Source organism: Xyrauchen texanus, chromosome 12 (assembly GCF_025860055.1).
Source record: "Xyrauchen texanus isolate HMW12.3.18 chromosome 12, RBS_HiC_50CHRs, whole genome shotgun sequence".
In the NCBI taxonomy this organism is placed as follows: domain Eukaryota; kingdom Metazoa; phylum Chordata; class Actinopteri; order Cypriniformes; family Catostomidae; genus Xyrauchen; species Xyrauchen texanus.
In genome coordinates this window covers 30,929,613-30,956,333 of record NC_068287.1, presented here as the reverse complement: position 1 = coordinate 30,956,333, position 26,721 = coordinate 30,929,613, and the positions used below count along the sequence as shown (strand labels likewise).

General features: G+C 38.3%; 1 protein-coding gene across 4 annotated transcripts in view; it reads right to left on the bottom strand.

Annotated features, from left to right (window-relative positions):
• LOC127652976 (RNA binding protein fox-1 homolog 1-like) overlaps window positions 1–26,721 on the bottom strand; it is a 393,043-nt gene that overhangs the window by 285,956 nt on the left and 80,366 nt on the right. The window lies entirely within an intron of this gene.

Genomic DNA, 26,721 nt, shown 5'->3' with positions numbered 1-26,721 from the left:
ATACACAGAAGACTGCATCCTCATGCACGGAAAATACATAAATAAATAAATATTTCATGATCCATCTTGGTTTAGGATCAAGGTAATCTCATATCTTGCTTTCTCTCCCTGGATGTACACTGAGAGAACAATGGGAAATCAAAGTAAGCTGAAGTTGGATCACCTTGTCTTTCAGAAAAGAAAAAAAACTAGGTCTATATTTGTTATCCTTGTTTAACCTTTTTACTTTTTTGTGCTTGTTAAAACTTTGTCTTTAAAAAGCCAGTAAAATCACTTGACGAGTGCAGTTTTCTTTTGTGTTTACGTATTTCCTGAAAGTTTCCCAAGAAGTTTGGGCAGGGCATAACAAAGGGCTAGTCTCTTTAAATATATATATATATATATATATATATATCCAATAGGCTTTAGGACACAGCTATTAACATGATTTGCAACTGGCTCATTGGTAGCATGTGGTATTAATTTAAAAGACCTATTCTGGAGAACATTTGACTAGACAAAAAATGCGTGTAGAGCAAGATGAATCAGCAATACTTTAAATGTATTTCTTTATTTTTTTCTGAAAGAAGGACTGTAAATTTTAAATGTGTACATCTGCTAAAAGTTTATTTTGTCAATATTTAGGAGTACACTAAAGCATGCATTTAAAGAAAACACTTAGGGACTATAAAGCCACAAAACTCTTGAATTGTTATGTTGCGTCTTAAAAAGGGATAGTTCACCCAAAAATTCAAATTTTTTCATTATTTACTCACCCTCATGTCATCACTGATGTTTATGACTTTCTTTGTTCTGTAGAACACAAACGAAGATTTAAAAAAAATATAATAATAATCTCAGTAGGTCCTTATAATGCAATTCAATGGTGACCAGACATTTGATGCTCCAAAAATCACATAAAGGCCACATAGCAGTACTCCATTTGACCCCAGTGTTAAAATATATGTCTTTAAAAGCAATTTGGTCTTTGTTAGTGAGAAACAGATAAATATTGATGTCATTTTAATTATTTTTTTTACTATAAATCTACACTTTCACATTCTGAAAGTGAAAGTGGATATTTTTCTCCCAAAGCGATTGCATTTTAAACCACTGGATTCCTATGGATTACTTTTATCATGCCTTTATGTGATTTTTAAAGTTTCAAAAGGTCTGGCCATAATTCACTTGCATTTTATGGACCTAAAGAGCTGAGATATTCTTCTAATCTTTATATGTGTTCAGCAGAAGAAAGAAAGTCACTCACATCTGGGATGGCAAGAGGGTGAGTAAATTATTAGATTATTTTTGTATTTGTTTATTGGAGAACTATCCCTTTAAGTTAATGTTTGCCTCCTTTGAAACATTAGTGGTCAGGTGGGAATTCTTCCATGTGTTAAAAACAGTATCCTCACCAGATGGATCACTCTCAAGTATGGGAGCTGCTCTACCTCTGCAACGGGTAATGAAAACAGACCGAAAGTATCAGGCAGAATACCTCTCGCCTGCCCCATACTATATTCACACCCCTAACATCTGGTAGACGGTTAAGGACTATTAAAGCCAAAACAACCAGACTAAAAAGCAGTTTCACCCCACAAGATGTCTGACTGCTCAATCCTATAACTCAAATTCACTGCAATCTTTGCTACACTACAGTCACTTAATAAGAGACACTACACATTTTACACATTTAACAATTTTTCACCCTGCCTAAAACAACATTTTAACAAATAAAATGTCATAGTCAAAATTACAGTTGCCAGAGTATAGGAGTTTGTAACACATCTAAACAGAATACAATGGATGTTTTTATTTTAATCGAATGGGAGTCTTATCCTTTAAGGATAATTTAAGGCTGAATTACTGATACATATCTTGTGTGGGGCTATGGACTGGACTGGACTGGAAAAGCTGCAGGGGTCAAAGGTCCCACATTAACAGCACTATATCTCCATATTGGCAGGTTAAATGCAGTTGTCTAATTGAAATGAGAGACTCCATTGAGCACTGACTCTTAAAAGGGACTACCACCTAAAATGAAAGTTTACCCAAAAAATAACATTGTCATCATTTGCACAGATGAAAGTAAATCGTTTGGGTTTGGAACAACATGGTGAATAAATGATGACAGCATTTTCATTTTTGGGTGAACTATCCCTTAAAACTGTGCTGTCTAAACTAGTTAACTATTAAATGCTAATCTAAAATCATCAAATCTGCACCAGCTCAATTTTCTCAAACCTCCTTTTGATGTGTCCTTGCTGAAGTTACAATGGAAACTAAATGTTCTCATATTGCTTTATAAAGGTACAGAAGGGCGTATTCCTGCTGATTGCAATGAATAATTCCCACAGGTATTTGCAGTGTATTATTCATCAAGATGTCAGGTGTTGAAGGACAGATGTGTAGAACAACACCTTAAGAGTCGTCTGATAGGTGTGCATGGAAATAAGGGCATACAGTCTGAGCGGCTTGATCAGGAGTGTGGGGAGGCAGCCAGAGCCCATTCGCATCCCACACCTTCACAAACTGAGCACCTGTCTCTTCACTTTACTATGAAAAACGTACCCTGACATCTGAGGTGACTTTCAAAGACTTGAAAGGTAAAATGGAGTCTCAGCACATGGCTCAACTGCTAAGTGGCTCCCTCAAACAGCGAGGAACATCTGATATGCTGTGAGGAAAAACCTTGACTATGCAACGGAGTTGAAAGTTTTATGCATTCAACTTTCAACATTTTTAAGACACATGCTCAGCAAAGTTTCTTTTATGTAGAATGGGAAAATGATGTAAACAATACATTGTAAGCCTAAACAGAATTACACTGTCGCAGGCCAAATATTCAAATTACTCATCGAAGTACTCTTTTTTTATTATTTATTTTATGGGTATTTCATGCAGTGGATCTAAGATGGTGGATTGCAGGTCATTGGTCAGCAGTGACGTGCGGTGATGTCTTAAAGAGGGTAGGCACTGAGTTATGAAAGCCAGATTACCTGATTTATTGTTTAAGCTAATAATACGTAATAACAGTGAACGTTACGCATATCAAGAAATGTACAAATCAGGATGTTTATCGTATACTCTCTCTCTCTCTCTCTCACAAACACACTCTCACACACTCTCTCACACTCTCTCTCTACACACACACACACACACACCATATCATCGGCAATATCCCGCTGAAGTCCAAACAGTCTGACTGGTTGAAAAAAAGCAGGCAGGGATAGCAGTACAGCCGCTGATTGTTAGCACAGCCACATAGCCAATCTTTTCTTACATACCAATCAGTTTGAAATGATCGGATACTTTTTGGGCCCTTTTGCTGTACTAGTCCATCCAAGGCTGGCGTAGACCTCCCTCTTGCAATTAACTCATATTTGGAATTAAAATCGAGCTTGGAAAAAATTCTTAATTCCGTGATTACGGCCGGTGCTGTCATTTTGATTTTGAATTTGGCGGAGATTAGGCATGTACGCTAGCTGTGGCGTAATGACGTTAGCTACGCAAATGTCCAGGAATATCTCGATTTTAATTGGTCCATGTCTGATACGTAACGGAGATGATTACGGGCATAACATATTTACGTCAAAAGGCACAGCTGATTTGTGCTTTTTGCCGTACATGTTAAAGAATACAGGATCGAAGTGCGCATGCGCAACATGGGTTTTCCGCTTGTCATCTGCAATGAATGGACCGTAAAAGCACTGCTTATTCTACCATTTGTTTTTAGTTGATTATGCGTAACTGCTACAATTGTCATCATAACGTCTAAACAACTGGAATAACACACATATTGCATATATAAATAACAAGAATAAAAAGTAAAAATACAAATACAAGTTTATTATATATTAAACATTTTATTTTTGAATTTTGGCAGGGTAGGCAGTGCCTAGTTTGCCTACCCAGACCGCACGTCAGTGTTGGTCAGGTGAACTGGGAAAAAAACTATGCTAAATTTAAATAATAATGTGTATCCAACTATTTAATAGTTAGGACAGTATAATAAATAGGTCTAACAACTTTAAATTCCATTTATTTTGTTGTTGATGTCAAAGACATCCAATTAAACTCTACTGTATTTTGGCATAAATTAATCTGTCACTTGGTAGAAGATAGCCAAAGCATGCAGATGCCAACATGTAGAAGTTTTATGACATGCCCTTATCTTCAAAAACAATAATATTAATTATTTTAATGAGATTTTAAATACTTTTTTGTTTACTTTTGAACAATAAACAATTGCCAACAAAATCCAATGTTAAATCTGAGTCCTGAAGGAAAACACTCGAGGACTGCTGATTTAAAGGGGACATGACATATATTAATATGTTTCTTGAGGTTGACTTATAATACTAGTAAAGTTGTTTGCACAAAAAAAAATAAATAAATAAATAAATAAATAAAATAAAGTTTTAGAGTACAAATGCTCGGTTTTGGTGCTGCTTCTCCTTTAAGGCCTTTAACAGTGAACACCCACTGTTATGTTAAGCTCTCAGCTCTTGACTGACCTGCTCTTTCTATTTGCCATCTCACTGCTCACTGCTACTGGGTGGGCTACGAGAATGATAAGGTAAAGTAGTCATTGATATGTTCTTGTGGAGGCGGTCAGATGCAAATGTGTGCCACAGCATGACATCACAATGAGGAGGAAGTCATTCACTTCAACAAATACTCTTTTTGCAGTGAGGAGGAAGTTTTGAGTCCTGAAAGGTACAATATGATTTTATAGTACAATTACCTTTTATAAGTCAAAAGACCAAGGAAAAGTTGATTCCACATATCACAACCCCTTGAATGGATAGAACAGCTAAAGATGACATGGGAAACAATAGTGAGGAGGAAGGTGCATGGTGTGTGGATCAGAAAATGACCCAAGCTGAATTCTATACCGGCGGGCCATGTCTCCGAATGAGAGGAACTTCTGAGATCACCTCAGAAAGTCACCACAATCCACAAACAGAAAAAATTTCTAGAAATTTTAAGGTACACAGACTGACAGTGAGTCAAAACCAGCTCCCAGGCAATACACGCGGCAATGCTGTATTTACAATAATGGCCGCCGGGTTAGACTTTGGGTTGGCTCATTTTGGAATATCTCTGGCTCTTCAGACCGAAGAAATTGAAACTAGCAGTACAGGTGGCCAACATCTATTATGTAGAGAGATGCAGATGGGAGCCTGTGAGCTGCCTGTGAGAGTGCATAGTGGGGGTTTAGACAGAGACTTGTCTATCCACTGGGAGAAAATCCTGCCTGCTCTGACAATGACAGAGTGACAACATGAGATTCCATGGCAGGCTTGACAGTTCAGCTGACTGCTATGCACTCTAACGTAATGTAAATTCTGCCAAGGAAATGACTAAATATTGCACCAGAGTGTCTGGAATTGAAGGAAGCTTAATGTGCACAAGTGTGTGTTTTCCTCTTCCCTTGTTCTTTTTTTCTATAATGGCAGTGATTATGGTTATATGGGATAGATAACGGACATTATATTAACATGCTGCTGGATAATCAAGTATGCGGCTGGGGGGGGAAAAAAAGTATTTTTCAACAAAATGGACAGAATCTATATGAAAATATTCATGGCACTTAATTTTTCTTGAGTAATTACAATATTGGAGACATTGGCTGGTTTTGCAAAGGTCACTGTGCTGTCCTTATGCTCATGTTGAGTGTTTGTCATGCATAGATGGCACCAGAATACATCAAAAGCAGCTGGTTATGACAGTCCAAGGCAGGAGGCCATTACTAGTTAGAGCAGCCAAATGGAACTATTGAAAAAAATACTCGATTCATTACGCTGCAGCTTATAAAGTGAAGCAAGCACTGTGGTGTAACTCCTGAATGTGACGTATGCAGAGGAATCATGGAATTTCTTGGGTTAAAGAGTCCAAATGGAGAATATGTTTGGTAATATGCCTATCAGTGTAGACCAGTGGCTCTCAACTGTTTTTGCTACAGAAGCCAGATTTTACACTAGACATCAAGAAGCAAGCCTACACCGCACCAGTACCAAACTATATGAATAAAAATAAGATTTTCTAAATGCAAAACAACAGCAAAAGTGTGGTTTATTATTCTAACACAGAACAAACACTGGGCCAAATATTGCATTACTATTAGGCATGTTACCATGTGACAGATTAATTTACCTGTCAGGATCCCGACTCTCTTGTTGAGGTTTTGTTGTGTCGGGATCCTGTCACCTGTCTTTCTGCATTTGTGCCTGTCTTGTGTATCTGGTGTCAGGATCCTGCCACTTCGGTTGGTCTTGCTTGTAGTTTTTGTGGCCGGATCCTGACATTAGTGTTGTGTAAGTGCATTTGGCTTTGTGTGTTCTCATTGCCATGTGCACTTATGTCTGTGCTGTCTTAAGTGAAACCCCACACCCTTGTTTGGCTTGTTATTGGTTAATTATTCTCACCTGCCCCTTCTCGTTTCCTCCTTATTTCTCTCCTATATATTCTCCCTTTGTTCTCTATCTTTTACCAGTTCGTTGTGGGATGTTTCTTGTGTTTATGTCCCCTGTTAGGACTCTGTCGGCCATGTTCCCCGTTTCGTTTGGATTCTTCCCTGCTCCAGCCCAGCCGTCATCTGATTTGTCGCCCCGGACTGTGTTTTTTAACCTTCAGAGTGGTTTTTGTTGTTTTTTTTATATTTTTGTATTAAATAAAGCCCATTGTAACACTTTGCACTTGAATCCTGCCCTTCCTGCTACTTAAACCTGACATTACCATTACAAAAACGTAATGTGGTATTACCACTGTTGGGCAAATTACATCTGAAATGTAATCTGGTACTGATTACAGTTACACAACAAAAATTATAATCAGTAACAGTTGCTTATGATAACTCACGTAACTCACTTATAAATTAATATAATCTGATTACTTTGAAAATAAATACAATAAATTATCCTATCTAATTTAAAAAGACTATTCCAGACTCAATACAAATTAAGCTCAATCAACACCATTTGTGACAATGTTATAATAATAAAATGATGTCCAATTTTACAACTTCATTACTGTTACGAATGTAAGGCAATGAAGGCAGATGAGGAGAGCGGATCTAAACGCAGACTTACTTTATTGATTAAGCAAACTAACAAACACAAAGGAAAAACCCTCAATGGGGAAATAAACATAAAACTAGAAAAACACGGGCAGGGGAAACATACCAGGCTAACAACAACATTCACAAACATTCAACGATAGACAAGGACTGAACCAAAAACCGGGGTATAAATACATGAACAAGGGACAAAGGGGCCAATGAACAAACAGAACTCAAAACAAGATAACAAGATGATAACAGAAGCAAATGGCAAACTAATGAGGACAGGTGAAAACAATGACAGAAAACATGAATGCTAACAAGACTGTGGAGCTACAAAAGGGACAACAGTGAAAACTATGGAATAACAAAAGGGAAAACAAAGGGGCAACGGTAAAACAAGACAAGGTCAATCATAACATAGCCCCCCCTCTAAGGATCGGATCCCAGACAATCCTAAAAGAAAAAAACACCAAAAGACAAAAAGGAACCCACAGAAAACAAAATGATGGCACCGGGGGCACAGAGGGCAGGCAGGAAGTCCAATGGGGCACAGAGGGCAGGCAGGAAGTCCAAGGGGGCACAGGGGGCAGACAGGCAGTCCAGGGGGCAACGAGGGGCAGACAGGCAGTCCAGGGGGGCACAGAGGGCAGGCAGGAAGTCCTGGGGGGCACAAAGGGCAAGGACAGGTTCAGGTGGTCTGGGAGCTGGCCACAGGGCAAGGATAGGTTCAGGAGGCCTGGGAGCTGGCCACAGGGCAAGGATAGGTTCAGGAGGTCTCGGAGCTGGCCACCGGGCAAGGATAGGTTCGGGGAACCGGGGAGGAGGCCACTGGACAGAAACAGGGTCAGGGGGCCTGGGAAGAGGCCCTAGAGGCAGTGACCTGGAAGGCTCGGGAGGCGGAGCTGTAGGAGGCTCTGGAAGGGGAGCCGTAGGAGGCTCGGGAGGTGGAGCTGTAGGAGGCTCGGGAGGCGGAGCCGTATGAGGCTCGGGGAGAAGGGCCGTGGAAGACTCGAGAGACGGAGCCCTGGGAGGCTCGAGAGGCTTGAGAGGCGGAGCCCTGGGAAGCTCAGGAAGCTCGGAAGGCAGAGTTCTAGGAAGCTCGGAGGGCGGAGCTCTGGAAAGCTCGGAGGGCGGAGCTCTGGAAAGCTCGGGAGGCTCGGAAGGCGGAGCTCTGGAAAGCTCGGGAGGCTCGGAAGGCGGACCTCTGGAAAGCTCGGGAGGCTTGGAAGGCGGAGCTCTGGAAAGCTCGGGAGACGGAGCTCTGGAAAGCTTGGAAGGCGGAGCTCTGGAAAGCTCGGAAGGCGGAGCTCTGGAAAGCTCGGGAGGCTCGGAAGGCGGAGCTCTGGAAAGCTCGGGAGATGGAGCTCTGGAAAGCTCGGAAGGCGGAGCTCTGGAAAGCTCGGAAGGCGGAGCTCTGGAAAGCTCGGAAGGCGGAGCTCTGGAAAGCTCGAGGGGAGGAGCCCTAGAAGGCTCGGGGGCCTCGAGAGGCTGATGCCGTAGGAGGATGAGCCGCTCTGGAGTCTCTGGGGACAGAGCCATAGGAGGCTTGGGAGGTGGAGCTCTGGGAAGCTCAAGAGGCGGAGCTCTGGGAAGCTCGGGAGGAGGAACCCTAGAAGGCTCGAGAGACTTGAGAGGTGGAGCCCTGGGAAGCTCGGGAGGAGGAGCCCTAGAAGGCTCGAGAGACTTGAGAGACTTGAGAGGCGGAGCCCTGGAAGGCTCGGGAGGCTCAAGAGGAGGAGCCCCGGGAAACTCTGGAAGAGGAGCCCTAGAAGGCTCGGGGGCCTCGAGAGGCTGACAACGTAGGAGGATGAGCTGCGGACGGTGGGGCCGCGGCGGAGCCCAGGAAGGCTCTGGGACGGTCGAGGCCACAGGCGCTGGCTCTGGAATGGTCGCATGCGTAGGTGCAGGCTCGCTCACAGTGACATGCGTGGGCGCTGGCTCGCTCACCGTGACAGGCGTGGGTGTTGGCTCGCTGACCGTGGAAGGCGTGGGCACAGGCTCGCTGACCATGGAAGGCGTGGGCACGGGCTCGCTGACCGTGGAAGGCATGGGCACAGGCTCGCTGACCGTGGAAGGCGTGGGCACAGGCTCCTTGCAGTAAGCCGCTAGATCCATTTGTGGGTCTATCGTTCTGTTACGTTGTGGGAAGGCAGACGGGTGGTAAGGATCCAAATGCGGTTTTAATGATAAGAGAAGAAATAAACAAACACAGGTACAAATAAAAAGTCCACGATGGGAAAATCAACCTAAACACTAAATAAGGTCCAGGAATACAAAACATCAAGGGCAAACATGAATAAACAACAGGAACCATTTAGACTACATATAACCATACAACAACCGACCAGGGAATGGAGTATCAAACAGGGTTTAAATACACAAGGACACAATAAAGACTAAACGAGACACAGGTGAGAACAATGATGTGTGCAGGCAGTGAGGGAGGCCGGGAATTGTGGGAATTGTAGTTTTCTACAAGGACAGTGAGACTCGGGGCGGACAACAAGGAAAACATGACATGGAATGTGATCCGTGAAGGGTGAAACGGGAAACACTGGGCAGACAACAAGGAAACGTGACATGGAACGTGAAAAGTGGCATGTGAAACAGACAACATGGGGCAGACAACTCAGGAACGTGACAATTACATGATGATGTAATGCCATAAACCCTGTAACTTAGTAGTCCTACAATACAACAAAAATGATTTAAACAACTTTACATCTTAAATCATAAACAAGTTTTAACAGAAGAACTTCCTTTTTTAAAATCACAAGTTTGACATTTCTGGCTTTAATCAATCAAAATATTGTCCCCATTCATTTCAATTGTAAGTTCCTCACTCTAAATTCGATTTTTGCTTTTGACGCGAGTTGAAATAATTTTTTATTTTAATTTTTCAAATGCTGTTGATTGAGTTTAACTTGCATTGAAACCGGAACATTCATTTAAGTGGATTACCCTAACCTAACCCTAACCCTTTCATTAAATGTTAGTAAACAGGAAATTAACACCCCATATGAAATCATGTAATCCATTAAAAACTAAATATGATTGCACACATTACAATCTGATTACATAATCCAGATTAAATGTAGCCCATTACTACCCAACACTGGGTAGTACTATGGTGCAGTGAGAGTATCAGGTGGTAATACCATGATATACCATGGTACTAAAATTAATCTATCATGTATTTAAAAAGTACTACAAGGTACTTCCAAGAATACCTACTGCCATTGTATATGTCCAGTACTAGTAAAAAAACATAGTGGTACAATTGTACTTTTTGAAACTTTTCTGTAAGCATACAGCAAAATACCTTCCGTGTTTGATTTGATACACAGCCTTTGACCTCATCAACAAAATGGAAAGCATTTACTGCTCCTTTTTATAAGTTGATAAGCCTATTTAGTTTGCTATACTAACTATGCATGATGACATGATTACATCTTATTATTTTCATTTAGAATTTATTTTAGTTTTTTAACCTGCTGTTTGTGACCTAATCAGAACAGACCTACGTTAATTTTTGTATTACAACCCACCAATTAAGAAACACTGATGTAGACCTCATAAAATATGCTTAAGATGAGAACTCTGGGTTTGTGTAATCAAGCTTAACACAAAGTCGAAATGCTGGCAGGGCACCAGACCTCCAGTGAACGAGCTGGCTGCCCAGTGACAGCGTGATTCACCTTTGATCTTTACTCAAATGCCAGAGTTTCCATCAGTAGCTCCATTACAAAACCACTGGACACAGTGACACGGCAGACAGCTGCCAATTACAGCACAGCCCGAGGCTAAGAGTGCAAGCCACTAACCATGTGGCATGGACTCTACAGGATCAGAATGGCATGGGATGCTGCCGAAGCTTGGCCGGAAAACCAGGCTGAGGCATCTTTGGAGTGTGCTAAAACAGGGCTGCTACAGAAACATCACATATGATTTGATCCATCAGTCACCGCTATTTGTCTGGCGCTGGACTAGGGTGGGTTGAGAGAAGGGATGGGTCACAATAGTCAACTAGACATCTAGTCATCCAAAAGCAAACTAGTCAATTAGTAAGGTCAACTAGTTTATTTAGAGTTTTTTAACAACAACAAATATATTTGATATTTTAATGGCAGTGTTTTAATTAGCTTCATTCAGAATGTTCATTATTATGTGAACTATTCCTTTAAATTAGTCAACTAGTCATTGAGGCAACCCACCAGATATTTGATTTTGAAAAGAAGTAATTGTTAACATCCCTAGTTCGGAGGTGTTTCTCCTTCCCCTGAATTGGACATTACATTTCACGCTTGTTAGCTTGACCTTTTGGATCCGCTTACGGCTAAAGAGCTAGCAGTCATGGAAATAGAGCAAGCCATCAAAAGAAACACCATAAAGCCTTTAATACTTGTGTCAAAGACTGAATTTATGTTTCTTTGACCTTCCCCTTCCTAGATGTATGTTTCTCAAAAGCATGAAAATCAGCATCCGTTTCTGTGTATTCATATTTTTTTATTTTTTCAAAAATTATATTAGTTTTTGCCATATAAAACGGTGTCATTAATGTTTTACAGCATAAAAGAGGAAAGGGTGTTTCAGTTCAACCAACCCTTGCACTGTTTGCTGTACACAGACATGTTCAATTTGATATCAAGTGACCTCTGAGTAAACACTATAAAAGGAGGTTCAAAACAACAGTTTAGCACTGGAAATATGTGCACAAGAAACCTATAACATTTGACTGATTCATGTAGAGTATCAAATATTTATGATTCCCTCAGCATCAATGTCTCATAGGTAGTGTTGTCACGGTACTAAAATTTCAGTAGTCGGTTCCAATACCAGTGGAATTTCATGGTTCTCTATACCAATTTTGACACCAAAGAAAAAATGTGTTAATGTGATATTGAACACGCTCCTTTAGCCTATTTAAAGTTACATTTCAATGTAATAATAAATTAAAAGTATGCATGTTTCCTTCAAGTGTTTCTAACACTTGTTTGTTTTTAAGCAGGGCCCTACTGAAATCTGTTTTATTTTTTTCCCCAAATAATTTTTTCGTTTTTGTTTTTTAAATTATTTTCCAGCATTCCATGTTGTAAAGTTTAATTTCATTTCAGTATCAAAATGGTGTCAAATCCCCCAAAAAAATCTTAAACTTTTAATTCAATAAATTTTTACAACTTTTTAAGTAAAACTCATCAACATACATTGCATTTTTTTAACAAATTTTATTCAGTACAAAAGCACTCTTGCTAGTGATATATTGCTTATTTTGTTTTCATATTTCTACAATCATTATTCATTAACCATTATTTAATATTTGTATTATTATTATTATTATTTCTATAGTGAGGATTACATTTTACTATACAGTAAATATATTTCTGTGGCAATTTCTTCAATTTCAGGTGTTTATCTTTTATTATTAATCATGCTTTTATTTTGATGTGTATTTTTGACAGAAGTTTAACTTCTCTGGATAAACAGTTCGCTACATGGCCCAGTGTGATCCTTAAACCACAAATGCTGTGATTTAATTATATTAATTATATAAAAATAACGCTTCAGAGTGGTTTAGTGCTCTGCTCTGTCATCTCTCATACAAATTCTCAAAGTCTGTAGAGTTTCCAGTGTATGTACGGTCTGCTTCACATATTCATTTAAAGCTCATGCAGCTCATACAGATTAAGATTGTAGCATTTTGTGGTTTAATAATCACACTAGTACATATCAAGATTTTAATTTGATTAGTTATGCACTTCAATGTAAAAGGAATAACCAAACACAAGCTCAAATAGCGTGTGAGCATTTGAAAGCAGTCGGTGTCAGTAAGACAGTGTGCGGATACCGAATTAAGTCGGTGCTCAATACTACCGGTACTATAGAATCACTGGTATTGTTACATCTTATTTATTTTAGTACTGACTTGGTACCCAAGTACCGGTACTTTTGACAACATTACTAATATGTGAACACAAATGTTAAATTATCAGCAAACATGTTAATGTGAGTGATCTCAGGGTGTTAACCTATTTGACACCAACTATATTATGGATTTTCAGAGGATGAAATGGAAAATGAGAAATGTGAAAGAGGTCATAGTAAATGCATATAAGAACATAAGGTGGAGATGTAACACTGGAAGTGTTGTTGGCCACAAGAAATGAGATCATCCACTGATTATTGCATCAAGGTAAAAGGAAAGGGGGAAGCGTTGAGTTTTAGAGGCTATTGGCATGCATGCAAGTGCCAAAGACATAGAAACACAGGCAGGGATGGAATGAGGTACTTCACAAGGTTGAAAGTTAATTGATGGAATTAATTAATTGATCACTCATGGAAAATCAGCCATCAACAAAATATTGCAAATTTTTTAGAATATGTTTCTTTCAAGAACATTTATTTGATAACAGCTTTTAAAAGTCTGTTAAAGAGTGCAAAGTGGAAAGGTGTAGATATGTACTGTACATAAAACCTTTAACACACTTAGAATTTAAATGTAGAATTTACGTTTAAATGTAACAACGTGTTACAAATACAGTGCTAAAGGCCCCCTTAGTTTTTTTTTTTTTTTTATTTACCTTTTTATAACATGTCAAATATTCCATTGCATATTCTTCACTTTCTTTGCTTTTATCTGACTCACTGCCTCACTGACAAGCATCATCTGCTATCAGACATTTTTTTGGCTCGAGCATGTTAACATTCCCTTGTGGCACAACTGGAAGTGCATAGCACCATAAATGTGGGAGACCCGGGTTCGGATCACGCAATGAAACCATGAATTATTCGTGTTTACACCATCAGTGCAAAGTGCGATTCAGAGGTTGTGTTTTTCCCTCTAACAATACACCTTTTTCTATTGATGATTAGGTTTAGGGTTTGGGTTGGGGGTACAGTTTATAAAATATGCTGTCCTCATAACTGTATTATAGCCTGTACAGCTGAAAATAACTTGCCCCTCCACGCTAATGAAAATTAAGCTCATGAATTTAAATGGTAAAAGGTAAATGGTCTGCACTTATATAGCACCATTTTTACCTTAACGGTATTCAAAGCACTGTGACTCATTCACCCACACACACACATTCATACACCAATGGCGGCAGAGCTGCCATGCAAGGTGCTAGCCTGCCATTGGGAGCAACTTGGGGTTCAGTGTCTTGCCCAAGGACACTTCAGCATGTGGAGTCGTGTGGGCCGGGATTCAAACAACCAACCCTGCGATTAGTGGCCGGCCCGGCTCTACCAACTGAGCCACAGCTGCCCACAAATCTATCAGAACTTACCTCTTTGGGCATTGGGTTTCAAATTTCGGTAAGCACAGACCGATGTTATCTAAAGAAAAGTCAACCTACTGTTTCCGATTTCACTGTGGAATCAGTCTGTGTAAATTTAGGAGCTACAATGTTAGCACCTTTAACCCTTGCAATATATTGTATACTGTACATCATGAATCCAGATATTTTGGAGTGAATTGTGCCAAACAAATGTTTAGCAAAGTGCAGTGGTGGTTTGCTGCTACAGTATTTAGTATTTTGGGAGAAAAATGAAATAAAATTGGTATTTTACCCCATGGGTCCTTTATCCTTGTTGTACCCCAAATGAGACTGCAACTACAGTTAGAAAGCACTAAACTGGTACTGGAAAAAGTTTTATTTCACTAAACCATATTGCCACGCTTGTCATAGCCTATGAAGTCAAGATCACAAAAGCTCTACTGTGGACAATGGTGCTTAGACCAAATCTCTGAAAATACAGAGTCAAAAATGTTCAAGGTTAACTTTATGAATGCAGTATTTGTTAAACATACACAATGAACCCTAAGACAGTAGAGCACAAAAGGAATTGCTCTAGATTTCTTGAAGAGCAACTGGGACAAAAGCCAAAATAAATAAACTATTAATTTTAACCTCATAACCAAACACTATTCTGAATTCTGAAATGTTTTAAAACATAACATTGTTATACAGGGACTTTCAGATGCTTGGGCATTTTGTTAAGCCTGAATACACATAATTTAACAGATCCTAAAGTATTCTGAATATTTTTCTTTACTCACAATGTTTTATTAGTTAAGAAGTAGTTTAGCCGATTGATAAATTGTCATGCTTCAAATATAACTACATGCCTTATTCAGTCCTCAAATGTGTTAAATTTAACATACAATATAATATTAGGAAGAACATCTAGCATTTTTGTTATACAGATGTCTTTTGCAGTGCAAAGGAGCTCTTCTCTTGACCTCTATCTTCATAGTGTCAGGTTCGAATGAATAGATTTGTATATAAAAATAAATAAATAAATAAAAATAACTCAATTGGTGGAGCATAACACTAGCAATGGCATGGGTATGATTCCCTTGGAGTGTATTGATAAATTGTACTCTTTGAATGAACTGTAAGTTGCTATGGTAAATGTTTCACAATGTGCTAAATGTATAAAAACGTGTATATAAAAAAATTAAAAAATACTGCATTGAATCAATTTTTTCTTTCTTGACTCTTCTGCATCTGCTGGACACATTCAAAAATCAATAACAATGTATTTTTCAAGTGGTGTTAGGGTCACAGTGACATGCTTAGCATAAACTGTGATCCAACCTCTGAAACCAATGCATTTTAAAAAGCTGTTGAGGAGCAGCTGAAATGAAAGAAAATGCCCAACTTTTACACAACTAATGAGATGAAGCTAATGGCCTAATGGCAACCGCTGAGGCTGTATGGTTGTTAGAAAACGAAAAATAAATGAGAAGCCCTGCATATACAGAATTGCGGAAACGTAATGAGTCTCTGATATGCTTTTTGAGGCATAGCTTCTCTATAATTTGCACCTCATGCAGTAGCATTAAAATCATTCATCATCCCCCTTTCTTTTCTTTCTTTTTTTCTGCCTTAACAACTTAAAGAGCAAAACACAAAGCATTGATATTTAAGCTTTGCATGAATGTGTTGCCTGAGGGGAGGTGGCGTGCCTTAAATTTTCCATATTCATGAGAACGGTTTGTTTGCATGTCAAAATCTATAATCCTTATCACAGATGTCTTTTTCTTATCCCTGGCATGCAGATTTGGAACACATGTCTTTGTATTTAAGGCAAATCATCATTACTTCTTAGAAGAAAAAAAAAAGAACAAATAAAAGGTGTTTTGTTTTTGTGTTTTTTTTATTTATTTTTTACTTCCGATCCCAGGGGAAAAAAAACCAAGTCAGAAATTCCAGATATACATTCATGGCCCTTTTGAAATTACTTTAAACCCAGCCTGATCTCGTGAAAATTGCATTACTGTTAAATTAAAATGTGTCGTCATCATGCATTAGTCAAAGTGTCATAAGATAGTATTGTGTGCGGAAAAGACTGTTTATGAAAATCTGCCAGTTAAGTGAAAGTAAATAAAACATATTGTTGTTGCTGCGCCTCTAGTGTTTATTTCACCAGAAAACACTAGTGATATGTAGAATGAGGCATGCAAAACTCATTTTGCTAAAATTGTGTCAGTGATTCTGTAGTAATGGGATTCTATAAGACCAGGTTACATATACCTCCATTCTTAAATATTAAGTCCATGAATACATTTCAATACATCATTTGAAAAAGGAGAACAAATCTGTGCTGTGATTTTATCAATAACATGCAGGGGAAGTGAGATATAGAGAGATATTTTGGGTTGGTGATGGAGTGTTCGTCAGCCTGTGGAGAATCTAAAACTGTCAGCTTTCAGTATGGCGGGGCACTTGATATTCAGGAACAGTGACTGTCAATCTTCCCCACAGAGAGATCGATAAATGACTACGAAGAGAAGGAAAACTTTACCCCAGGCTAGTGAATAATCAATATCTCTGTGGGTCTGCCTAATTAAACTGCCACATTAATATATCTTTCAGTTACGTATAGGATTGTATACATAAATGTGAAAGCCCTTTGGATAGAAATATAATATTAGTTTTAAATATGGATATTTATGTTAGAAGGATAAAGCTATTTATATGTAAACATCAACACCTTGCTTTTTTAATATTATTAATTTCATAACCTTCTGAAATTAAATACAAATTGGAGAAATTGTATATGACAGCTACTTATGGTCAGAATGAGAACAGAATGTGATTCAGAATAGCCTACATACACGATATCACACTAGAGATCTCTTGTACTGAATATCAGACAGCTGTAGTTCAATAAAACAGCGATAATGTGAGTATGATACTGCTTTATACAACAATTCTATTAATAAGCTGTTACGACAAGTAACTTGCATTTTAGATACAATAAGGCCAATTAATTTGTCTATTTTTGCTCCACTAATGCATCAAAATAAGCCAAAGCAGGATAAACCATTGCTTGTTGCCAAACAACGCAAAGACTGACAGCCTGTCTGGAATTCCACAGATACAGACAAGCAGAGTGATATATAAACAGTGAAGTGCCCCATATCAGGACTCTTGAAATGCCACTTGTCCAATCATATTAAAGGAATAGATCACCCAGAAATTAGAACACAATGAGAAATTTTAAAGAATATTCCGGTCCGTCTTTCAATACATTGGCAGTTGAAATGGACTTTAAAGTTAAAAGGTACACCAATCATTTTTTCCTCATTTAAAAGATTTAACTTCTAAAGAAATTAATTGTAATTTTGAAAAATATGTTTAAAATGAACACTCATGTGAACTTATATCAGTAACCTTATTTAAGCTCTTTTATTCTACATTGAGCATGAGCTCCCCTGTTATTGGACACTTTCATTAATGTATTAAATTAATCCTGGCTAACTGTGCATAGTGAATTTCTACAAAGGCATTTGTTTGAATGATGTATCATCCAGGCCACTAGGTGCCAGTGTAAGCCACGTCGACATGCTTTAAAAAAAATTACTGAGTGCACCTTTAACCTCTTGAGACCCCCGTGACTGCTGTGTGCATTTTCCATTGTCCTTTTTGATTTGTAACTAATAAAAAAGCAAAAAGAGCAAATAGTTTAGCTAAAAATGTATCTCCACATATGTGGACAGTGAGACTACGTTGTGAAATTTTACTTGGTGAAATAACAAAGTAAAAGTGTGCCAAATGTATCTCCACATATGTGGACATCATATTTATAATGCACTGACCCACGAAAAATGAACAGATTTTTTAAAGTGCTATTTCAAATGAAACTAGAGACTCTACTCTTTACAACCAAACAGGTTTCAATGAAAAAACATAAAGAGAAACTTCTTACCAGAGGCATCTTTGTTGGCACTGCGTCCATAGGAGCGCTTCAAGGAAATCAACTGCATGCTGTTGTGTTACGTGACTCGGTGTGGCAGAAGTTAACCCTTTAAATGATAGTCTAGAGCAGATATGGGCAATTTAGGCTCGCTGGATCGATCTGTCCATGCACATGGTTTAATCTGGCCTGCAGCTCTTTTTTCCAAAAAGCATTTGTTGTCTACAGCAACGAACCTCCACAGGCATTTAACATGCTCAGGGTTGCCAGATAAGAGATGCAAACCCCCCAAATTCAGATTTATACTTGCGGAACATTTCCAATTTGTGCCTAATGTTATACTTATTTTGTGCAATTTGGCAACCATGCATGGGAGTGTGCTCTTTCTAGCTGCAATCACTTTGGACAAACTTGGTGATCTCTAGTGCGATATTCTGCTCAAGGAAAAGTGTGATGCCACATTCTAGGGACTGCTTGAGCTTTTTGGGACTACTAAATCTGCAAGCAAATCTTCTCAGTGATGAACATTAATAAAAAATAAACAGATCTCAGAATCATTGACACACGGAGGTGTATTCATTGACATGTGAGCAAAAGCACACATGGTCTATAGTCTTGTGAACAGTATTCAGTCAGTTTTTATTCATTTAAATTATGCGTTGCGTATAGCGAAGCCAAAATACAACGTCCATGCATGTGGCCACGGGGTCGCACAAGGTTAAAAATGTAAACAAAAGTACTGTATCTTAAAAGTAGAAATAACTGAAATTTCAGTAAAAATCTAGACGTAAAAATTTTAACATCTCAACTTTTTTGTGTGTGCTGTATTGAATATTTTCTGTACATTCTGACAAAATTCTCATTTTTGGTGAGAAACTTATAAAACATTTAAAAATAATAATAATATACTTATCTCAGCCTTTGCATTTCAAAGAACCAGAATAATAATGTAAGCATATCTGATCTAGCCATTGTTATGTTATTCATTTTCCTGATAAACACAGCAGAATGATTGTGACATCAATCTCGGGAAAGAATCAAAGCTTGTAGCACTTCAAGATTCTATTTACGTTTGTTTTCATGCATGTCCAACCTCCAGAGTGCTGTCTAGCACCTCTGGATTGAGCGTGTGGCTTTTGGCCCCAGATTAGCATAGAAGAAGGAAGCATTAATATATAATTTATTGATGAGGCCACAAATATGCGGCTGAAGTGGACTGGAGCGTGGAGAAATCCCTCAAAACTCCCTTACGTCTGCAATATGCACACGCCACCATGTCTTCATTTACACACTTCATACATACTAATATATCTCCTATTTTCTCCCAAAGCCTAGTTTATTGCAGTGGACAAAGCAGGAGAATGTGGCCAGCTCTGTAACAAGCGCTGGGAGGAAGAGAGATTTCCAGGGGGGAAAAGTGCAGAACAGCAAGCAAGCATGACTGAACCTTTATAATGCGAGTGCTTCTGGAGGGACAAACGTATCAAGCCACCCTGCTGGAAATATGTTTTGTATCCCCAAAGAAGGCCATTTACAGCTGTGTAAAAGTGTGCAATTTCTGCACCAATAGTGTCACCAAACGGAATAGCAAAAGTAATGATCGTTTTCAAACAGGTTAACCGAACACTCTTTCTGTTTGTCATTGGTCTGACAGACAGATACCCCACCCCCAATTCCCAGCATTGGTTGAGGCAAGATGTGTCAGGCGGGTCAGGAAATTGTCTACTAATAACTCTCTCTGCATATTAAAGCAAAAGTTCACCCAAAAAGTCAGTTGCCAGTCACCTCAGCCACCAGTGCATAATTTTTGCATAGAATGAATGTAAATAAGTCACTGAGGCAAACATTCTGCCACACATATCATTTTGTGTTTCACAGAAGAAAAAAAACATTGTATTTTTTGGCTGAACATTCCCTTTAAGCTGAACCATGTCCTTTAAAAGAACCTAAAATGCGCCAGAAAGCAATATAGAAAGAAGCAATTCTTTCAAGACATCACAAATCACTATTTTCTCAAAGCATGCACAAATTCTCCATTCACAGATTTGCAATTCACAAAAGACATTCCTCCTTTTGCCCTTGTCTTAGTTCGACAACTTAAAAAGAACTGCAAAGCGCCCATTCTGAAGTTTAATTTCAGAGGACAAGGCAGGAAAAAAAGTGATGCTGCGTTTAATTCTGGGATGAGTGGATTTTTTCATTTCATGGCCGATAAGATCAGAGAACAGGTAAGGCAAGCTCTCGATCTTCTCCAGGCAAACACCAATCAATTCCCATTAATAGAGCAGGGTGTAGGTACAATTTCACAACTGATGAGAGCTATATCCCTGGCCAAGAGGGTTGTCTAGCTGACCAAACTGTTCCCGCTAGTCCGTTTGCTGGATTAGTGGCCAATTTAGGGTTTGACTTTGGTGCTAAATAACATAGGAGAAGCACCACTGATAACACACTGATAGAAAAAGCATTCAGTTTCTATTAGATAAAAGCAGAGAATCATAATGAAACTATTCAAGATATATGTAGTGCCAAAAAAAGAAGAGAATGAATGAGTAAGAAAAATAGAAAATGGAAAGAGAGAGAAAGATTAGAGATAAACCGATTTTTTTTTTGAATATTCACACTTTTTCCATCTACTTAATTATTGGTTCTTTAATGTAAAGTCTAAATAAATTGCACATTTGGTGGTTTTTGAGGAATAGCCAGACTGATCTTACAGAAAAATCAGTGACAGAAAGTCTAGTGTTTTTTTCTTGGAAAGGTATGCAATTTTTTTTCCTACTCTGTGAAAGATATTAATTAAATAAGTGTTGTGAGATATCCCTCCGATCTCTGTGATAGCACTAACAGCAAACAAAAATGTGTCCAAAAATGGTTTGCGGACAATGACGCTTTCTGCCTGTCAATCATTGTGCACATTCTCATAGTATTGTAGTTGCAGTGGATTATTGTGGCTTAATGCCATTTTTATGCCATATTGTTCATAACAGTTATCAGTTGAGGTCGCTTTTTTGCTGCTGTTGTTTTTGACAACCGTTTCTGCATGCATCAGTCTCAATAAAGCTAATTTGGTATGTTTGTAGGGCAGGGTTTTAGAAAAAGGGGGCATGGCTAATCCAATGGCTCAGCTTGTGGAAATTCCAGAACAGCTCAAATCACTTACAGCACTTTTAAGCAAAATTATTATGTTTATTACATGGCTGCCTGGAATACTCTATTCAGATTGGTCAATGGCGCCATCTGGCAGTCTGATATTTCTCTGAAATCAATGCTCATCTATGTATCAGACTGGGTATCTGAGCCATCTTTCCTGTGTCTCATATCACTCTGCTATCGCTACAAGTCAGCTAATAAAATAATTTAAAATCAAATCAATGTTCTACGTGCATTTACTAATCTAATTATTTATTTGGCAAGTAGTCTTGTAATAAGTTGCATACTAAGTAGTCAGGTGTTCATTAATTAAAAAATAAACAACCAAACCCTGATGCAAACCAGAGGTGGAATTTCAACTGTTCAAAAGCAAATCAATGTTTTGTGTCCATCTATTTGTTTATTTGGTAAGTAGTCTTGAAGCAGGCTAAATAATGATTATTCAGATGGTCATTTTCACAAAAAAATAAATACAAACAGAACACTGATGCAAACCAGAAGTGGATTTTAGCAGTTCAGCCATTTCCCGCTCCTCAAATTACATAATTTCAACGCAAATCAATATTATATTTCCATGTATTTATTTATTTGGGTAGTAGCCATGTAATAAGCAGGTCGGGTCCTGATCACCCTGTCAGGGTTTATTGTGTGATAACGACTGGCTGACTGTACATTATCTATTACTTAAGCATAAATATTGTTTTTACATTGTAGTCTAATTATTAATTACACAAAAGTAATTATAACATTTCTGTCAATAATAATGCTTCTATTACTGGCCATAAGCAAAGCCCTCTATGTTCGTATATTAGTATATTTTTTTTGCACATTTACAAAGCAAACACTTACTATCACCAACCAATACAGTACATTAGTGCAATTTGTGGCAGGCAGCACTTGGGCAGCAGTGGTATTGCTTGGTCGGCCTGTTTCCCTGTCCTAGTCCCCTGCCTCTTCCTCCTCCTCCATTAGCACACAGGAGAGAGTTATAGAATCCATCCCCACAATAGTCTTTGCTGCAAACCTGTCTGTTAGAGAGCTAAATGGTGAGCGAGATATCATAAAAAGGAGAAAATATCAGGTAATTGATTAAAGGCACGGGGACTGAGCCTTCATTTATAAAAGTGCTACCGGCTTCAGAATCCACAACCTGCTGCCTCTCCTTATTTTGTGGAGAATGGGAACTCATGAGCAATTGATACACTCCGTTAGCTCTTATCATGGTGAGTGTGATCGGATGTAGCCTGAGGGGTACTTTATACAGTTTAACACTGGGACATAAAAAGGTAATGTTCTCAGTGAGGAGCTGGATTAAATGGTGAAGGCACTACACACTTCTGATATGTGCTGAGGAGAGAAGAGAGGAAAAAATATCACAAGCATGCAGTCATTTTCTCATCTAAGGCTGTCGGTTATGCCCAATGAGTTGAGTGCGGGTGCAATAAAGCAAGTCTACAAGAAATGCTTCAGTGTTTATTGAATGCCATCTGGTGCATCAAAACAAGTGGGTAAATTAAGTAAGAGTGCATTTATGCTAACAGCTGATATTTTACCTTCCCCTGAATTAAATCCAAAACAGGGCATCTAATAATGAAAAACTGTTGCGTTATTGAACAGTCATGGCACTTTGTAATATTTTACTTTGGTGTGTTCATGTTTTTATTATGAAAACAAACAGTTCCAACTCTAACTTCTGATTGGATCTGCCACATTCATAGCTGTTCTAAAATGCCAATAAACGCATGAAAAACAGCAAGATATTTTGCAATGGTCAAACGTGTCCCTCTAGCAAATGTTTCCATAGAAAACCAATTAAAAAAACCACATAGATATTCACTCACTGAGCATTTTATCAGAGACACGTGCACACCTGCTTAATCATGTGATTATCTAATCAGCCAATCATGTGGCAGCAGTGCAATGCATAAAAGCATGCAGATACGTGTCAGAAGCTTCAGTTAAAGTCTACATCATCCATCAGAATGGGGAAAAATGTGATCTCAGCCATTTCGACCATGGTATGATTGCTGATACCAGATATGGGCTGGTTTCAGTTTTTCTGTAACTGCTGATCTCCTGGGACTTTCATGAACAACAGTCTCCAGAGTTTAATCAGAATGGTTCCAAAAAGAAAGGCTACGGTAACTCAGATAACCACTCTGTACAATTGTAGTGAGTAGAATAGCACAACACGTCGAACCTTAAGATGGGCTAAAACAGCAGAAGACCATATCGAACACTTTATTAGGATCATAGTGTTCCTAATAAAGTGTTCAGTGAGTGTTCGTAAATACACAATTTGTGTGAACTGCCCCTTAGGCTGAAGAACAAGATTCCTTTGCGAATGCATTGTTCTGATTTCTGATTATTATTATATATTTGTTTCTTCCCTTTTCTCCCCAATTTGGAATGCCTCCATGTCTGAAACAGTCAATCCGCACATCTTATCACGTAACTTGTTGAGTGTATTACCGTGGAGACATAGCGTGCGTGGAGGCTTCACTCTATTCTCCACGGCATCCACGCATAACTCACCACGCAAACCACCAAGCGAGAACCACAATATAGCGACCACGATTAGGTGTAAAACACACAATCTATGTAACACACAGCCTCTCGTGGCTTATTGATGCATTTATTAATTTATTTACTTTTTGCAGACGTTACATGTTGCCTGCTATACTTTGTCCCAAAGTATAATAAATAATTATTTGGAATACCTTGATTCAAATTTAGAAAAGAAACGGAACTAGCATTAGAAATGTGCATGTTTGCAATAATGAGGACGGAAATACTTGCCTCTAATGACAGTTGATACAGGGTTACTAATAGCCTTCCTGATTCATAATGTAACAATGACAAGCAGTGACAGTCAAGACGGAGGTCAATTTTGTCAAGACAGCAATCAATTGGATTCCTCTGCAGCAATTTGTACATTTAATTGAGAGGTTACACTAAATATTGAATGGCATGTATCTGAATGACAAACTTTAAACAGGTGAGACCAGTGTCAGCAAACATCAGTCCAAACAAACTATTATTAACTATTATATTATATTAGCATTAGTGTACATTAGCAGTGTACAAGTTTAAATTATAATTTTTTATAATGCTCAGCCCCATGTTCTTAAAAACCATGCTGGTTTTATTTCTTTCATTTTTTCCTGTGGAACTCAACAGCAGATTTTTTTTTAATAATCTTCATGTATTTATTTTCCACACAATAAAAGTTGTGGCCCAGGGTGCCGAAATCCAAAAAGGCAACACCATAAAAGTCTATATAAAATGTGTGCTATTCCAAGCCTTCTAAAGCCCTTCAATACTTTGGCGTTTTGCCGTCAACACTATAAAATCTGGTTTAACGCAGCATGTTTGTCTCTGAACGTGAATGCGATTTCAGAGCTTTGGCAGAAGGGAAGATAATATGTGATCAACAATTTCATATTGTTTCTAATCCTCTTATAAAGCTTTCGTATGGCTTCAGACAAGGAATATAGCACTACTTAGACCGACCGCTTTTATGGTTGACAGATGTGTTCACTATATGTCCTTTTTCTCCTTTTGTGTATACGGGGGGGGGGGGGTTGGGGGGCATCATACAGGTTTGAATAAACATGAGGATGAGAAAACAAATAACAGAATTTTCGTTTTTGTGTGAACTATTTCCTTAAAATATCTCATATTAACACTGGTCTATTTGGTGGATTTTTATTCTAAAGATAAAAGTAGAAGACAAACACCTTTGTATGATATTCAATTAAAAGGGAAAAATGCAGTCTTTGCTCTTTTATTTCAGCCAAATTTGGTCTAAATTAAAGCCATATGCTTAGCACTCAAATCAAAACTCTCTCATTACAACAACTGAAAACACCTTGTAAAAATCCAATCCAAAACATGAAATTAGACACATTTATCTCAGTTGCCAAAATAGTCCACTAGCATTATATTTGCAAACTGGACTGTGTTTGTCTAGATCATAAAACAAGATCTTGTGTGATTTGTGATACTCACTACACAGACCCCAAACCCCAAGAGCAGCAGAGAATTCAGGTTGAGCTGCAAAGGTTACATGCATTTAGGTGGCATATCCCTCAACCCCACCACCTGTCTCCCTCTACAAATGGCCTCCAATCCTGTTCCTCTATGCAAATGACTCCCAGCTTGAATTATTCAAAAATGAACATTTACATAATGTTCAGTCGTAAACTAGAGAAGAACATCAATGAATTTACTGCATGGTTGGGTACTGCTCATGCTTACAAGTACCCAGGCAGGAAATAAAGCACAGATTAATTGAATTGAAGGAAGATTGTAGGATATTTTTCATTTGTCATGATGATAGAATAATTACCAGCCTAATCTTCAAAGGAAGCAAATGTTATGGGAAGGGGAAAACATAAATGACGCATTCATTATCAGTGAATAATAATATTGTGTATAATTCTTCTTCTGCTGTGAAACCATCAATATCAAACCCTGAGATCATTTTTTGCTGATGTGTTGGATTGATAAAATCTGATTATCAGCACAAATATGACATTAATTATATATGCTTCAGCTCAAAATAAAACCCTAGTCTCTCAAATTAATTTCTATAAAAGTACATTTTCAATATTTTTCAGGCAGGTGCGCAAGACAGCAAATATTAGCAATGTTTTACAAAACGTTCCTGTTACAATACATTTTGGATTTCTTGCAAGCTACAGCCTTGAGTAAATATTGTATAAATTGTCAATTTAGTAATTTTATGTGCCATTTATTGATATCATATGTACTCATGAATATACTGTATATCATATGTTATATACTGTATGGCCACCCTGCTCCTTAGATATCAGTATTGGTCCATTAGTCATTAGAAACCCTTTGCAGTCGACTACTACTATTTAGAAATGGCTTAAAATGCTGGCATAATCAGCTATATACAAGTGTATTCACTCAGCAACTATGGCCATAAACACGAGTATCAGACATGAGAGGCTAATAAATTGCTTTTGTTAAGATAAGTGACATCAGTGCTTTACCTCCTGAGTACGTCTGCCTTAACCTAACATCACCAGATTCAACAAAGTCTGCAAAGATAGCAAAAAATAGATTGCTTATTGAAAATATCTTTAGTGGAAAATTTAACAGTCGGCTCTAAATTTTCTCCTTTCATTCCCAATGGCTCCTGCTGTCCAAAAAAATTGTGCATGCAGCAGTTTTGCTTGAAGTATAGACTGAGGACATCAGTTCTACCTCCAATTTCAGCACACACTGATTTAATCTTAGTGTTTCCGAGGAATTCTGGAGGTCAAATGCAAGTCATTTTAAAACTCGGA